This window comes from Macrosteles quadrilineatus, unplaced genomic scaffold, assembly GCF_028750875.1.
Source record: "Macrosteles quadrilineatus isolate MER2022 unplaced genomic scaffold, UCM_ALF_1.0 Scaffold_1__1_contigs__length_201487025, whole genome shotgun sequence".
NCBI lineage: Eukaryota > Metazoa > Arthropoda > Insecta > Hemiptera > Cicadellidae > Macrosteles > Macrosteles quadrilineatus.
Window position 1 is genome coordinate 35,177,797 of NW_026542594.1, and position 4,611 is coordinate 35,182,407.

A 4,611-nucleotide genomic window follows, 5' to 3' on the forward strand; every position below is an offset into this window, starting at 1 on the left:
GGCCATATTTTAATCACTAAAGACACTCTCGCCAATCCAGTGAACATATTAAAATGACTTGGATCTTGATAGGTACTCTCGTTTTCACAGAGAAGATTGCGTAAAATGCCATCTTGAGTGTTGCAGACAGACAGACAGAAATTGAGATAAGACTTGTTTCTGCTTCTTTAATGTATCAAACGTAAAAATAACCTAAAAATATATAATTCTGAGTAATGTACAGACAAAACTCTAATTTTATTTATATAGATTGTTATATAATTATTATATAATTATACAAGATAAGCCTCCATATCTTTAATTGCTATCAAACATTGATGTATGTACACATTGACTACAGCCATGATCCGAAGTTCTCTAAATACAGGTTTGTGGTGCTCTATAAAAATGAGTCTGACACATGACTCGAATTGCTCTTTTCTGAAGTAACAACACTTTCTTAGCATGTGGGGAGTGACCCCAGAGCCACGTACCGTAGACAACATGTGCCTGAAAGAAAGAGAAAAAAGCCAGCCTCAAGAAATGAAATGGAAATTCATGAGATAAGTTTCTTAAAAATAAAATCACTCGATTGACCTTAGCACAGAGGGCGTCAATGTGGTCACTCCACACAAGCTCAGAATCCAGGGTGAAACCCAGAAGCTTTACAGGATCACTGCTGGCAACATTTTTGTTAAGACTAAACATGATTTAATGAGTCTTATCTTTGTTTAAGGCTAATCTATTTCCGGCAAACCATTCAGATGCTGCATTAACCAATGTGTTTACACAATTTCTAGCTGTGATAGGGTCAGTGTTCTTAGAGAACAGAGTTGTATCGTCCGCATACAGCAACACATCATTAGAAACATTGTGATAAAGGTAATTCATTGTAACTATAAATAAGAAAGGCCCAAGCACCGAGCCCTGTGGCACCCCATGCTGAACTGCCAGATCTTTTGAGTTCACACCTGCCCATGACACTACTTGAGTCCTATTATTAAGATAGGACTCGATCATTCCAAGCGCACGGGGACCAACTCCATACTTAGGAAGCTTCTGTAGCAATAAGTCATGTTAAACACAATCGAAAGCCCGTGATAAATCACACAGGACAACGGAAGTTGAACATTTTTCCTCAAATGCCTCCAGGATGACCTACAGAAGGGAGCCCACTGCCGAGACAGTAGATTTGCCCCTCCGAAAACCATGCTGGGCGGGGACCAGGAGCCCGTGCGCTTCAAAATGATCACAGAGTTGACTTAACATGACAGCTTCAAAAATCTTACCAAACACAGGTATCAAGGACACTGGCCTATAGCTAGATAAAACATTTTTGGGACCCTTTTTGTACACAGGTACGAGATACAGTTCTGGCTGTCTTTAATACATTAGGGAAAATGCCCTGCAAAAGGCAGCAGTTAAACAAGTGAACCAGCAAAGGAGCAAGTATCTTGACAACCCTTTTGATTAGTGAAGTCGACATATCAAAGATGTCCTTACTGTCAGAGGACTTATAATTATTTACAATGTTTACATCAGATACATTTATGGTTGTCCATTCAAAACTAGCACTAACCAATGGAATTGAATCACTAAAATTGTAAACATCAGTATTACATGGTATACTGCCAATAATATCATCTACTGACTCAACAAAAAAGTGGTTGAAGTCATCGGCAGTAGCAAAATCAAGTTTGGCAGCTGCTCCCCCTTTGGGCCTACTCTTGCTAATCAGCTTCCATGCCGCCTTGCAGGGATTGGCAGAACTAGCCATGTGGGCTGCAGCGGCTGATTGCTTTGCTTCACGGAGACGGACACGATACTCTCTTCTTAATTCACGAAGGTATGGGAGAACACCCGGTTCACGTTTTGAAATGTCATGAACCAGGAGTATATGGGTCTTAAAATCTGCAAGTTCGCTCGTGTACCAGTTTTTGATCCTATTGTTTGATCCCCGAGTATCACGACAAGCCTAATCTACAGACTTTTGTTTAAGTGGAAAATGCAGATAAATTTTGTCTTAAATTTTGAGAAAAACTCATCGAAAGCTTCATTTGCTGGGAGAACACACAATTCATTAAACCATTGGGCTGTCTGGTTCGCAATATCGTCACAGAAAGATTTGATACGGTTTTCATTTTTCAAGCCTAACCTAAAGAACAGTTTTAGGTATAAAATCACTCGTGTCTTTTGGTAGTATACACAAATCTAATTTTAGGAATATATGTTTGTGATCAGCAATTTGATCGTCACTAACCACAACTTGACAATTCCATGATGAGTGAGTCAAGGGATGCATTATTTCTAGTCGGACTAAGTACGCTACTATAAAACCCAAAACTCCGAAGCAAGTTTAGGAAATCAACTGATTCTCTATTTAACTTTAGCAGATCAATATTGTGGTCAGTACCAATAACCACTACCAGGGGCCCATTTCATAATAAACTAAAAGTTACAAGTTACAACTTGTAACTTGTAATTTCCATTAGATTTGCATTGGGCGATCAGCTGATTTACTAATAATATTAGTTTGTACTTTATTATGAAATGGGCCCCAGGCCAAAAGAAATCAAGAATGTTAAGCAAAGTTCTAATAAAGGCAAAAAAGCGTTCTACATGTATACACATATATAAATACATACATTTGAACCAATTATACAAAGGATATAGAGATGAAGGTTATTTTAACAAATACCATCCGCCGCAGCAAACCTGCAGACTAAGTAAATTTCCATTTGCCTGAATTGATTTTAAATTAAATGTATTTAAATAACATTAGGTTTGACGAGTACCTAAGTTTGCTGCTACAGGGAGGCTAATAAAGTGTGTTTTTTAGTAAAATATTAGTAGCTTAGTATAAAATAAATAAATTTGCCAAGTTTGATCAAAATATTTCCATAAACAAGCAAACTTACAATAATTTTACAAAATTATCCATAAGAATAACATAAGAATTTTAAATTTGCATTTTTTTGAATTTTTTCCATAACCAATAACAGTACCAAAAAATTTTGTTGCCTATACTAAATCATTTGTTTTTTTATCCTCTTTAAAATTGTCTAGAAATAAATTGGGAAATTTTGTGTTTTGAGGGTCAAAAATGAGAAAAAAAACATTTTTACCCCATATAACCCTGTTCCCATGATCCAACCATGCTGGTTCGCAAACTCATTCTAGTTTATCCAGCCGTACACCTTCAAACCAAATTTCATCAAAATCGGACAAAAATCACTCAAGTTATCGCGTTCACGGACGTATATATATATATATATAAATCTATATATACAAATGCATTATTAAAGACCCCTGCTGCAGCAAACCTACCGACTAAGCGAATTTCCACTTTTCCGAATTAATCCTAATATATAATTCTGTAAGACAAAATTTTTACCAGAAAATTGTGGACGTCTGGTACCCTACCGCAGAAAAGTGGGAGGGGTCTTAAATTAAAGGTCTTGACCCCAGGGACTCGGGAAAAATAGCGGAATTCCCATAAAGTTACCAGAAAACGAGATGTAACGTAAAATATCCACCATAAGCAAAGCATGGGGACTGAAAAACGTCTGCATTCTAATTAGTGGAATCATTTTATGAGAAAATTTTACCTAACCCCAACAAAATTGCAACACAAGCAATTTTTTTTTAATGATAGCTATGAGTGTCTTTAATAACCCCTCAAAAATCGCCATCAATAGTACCATGGCAACAAGCCCAAAAATTCAAAATGGCCGCCAAGGGGGCTGCAAAATATATATTTTGGCATATATCTTGAGAACGGTTAGTTTTATCAAAAACGTTATTTTAGCAAATATGTGGCTCTTTTAATGCCAATCAGTTTTTATATATGCATTTTGTCTGTCAGACGTATGGTATGGTCGCAATTTGAAGAGCCGTTCTTCATTAAAATCTGCCTTTTTCACAAAAATTCAAAATTTTCATTTTTTTATGACTTAATGTTAGAAAATACAAATTGTACGTGAAAACATTACAATTAAAAGTTGTTCGCCGTGTGGTTTCCTACTTATTTTCAGTTTTACTTGGGATTTTATGATCATGAACAATTTTTTTGCGTGATTTAAATAATCTCCCATTTTAAGGGATAAGTAAGAAGCCTGAATATGGATATGTAATAAAAACATTTATGTTATTTAAATCATACAATTTTATTCAATACTACGAAATAAAAAGATCCCTATATACAATATGTACAACATGAACATATAAACGTAGTTTTACCATAGTGTTAACATAATTTGGCCAAATGATTTAAAAGTTTAGTCAAAATTTTCAAAAATACTATTCTCATCGTCTTTTTCTTTGTCCAATGACAACTGGAGACTGTTTTCACAATTGTTTTCTAAACAATGACCACAGGAAATAGTGCAGTTGAATCCATTTTTTTACACACACATATCACTGATTTACAAGGAGTCTTGCAATTGCATCTAATCATTTTTAACAATGTCTCTGGTGCTGCTGGCAAATCCATCGTTTGGGGCACTTACATGTTGTCCTGCAAAGTCCATCCCCAGTCTGTAGTTATCATACTATCTTCTGCCCTTTCCCATATTTGAATTTGTAAATAGGCACGCAAACTATGAAACTTTACTGCTGACTCTGTTGAAGGAA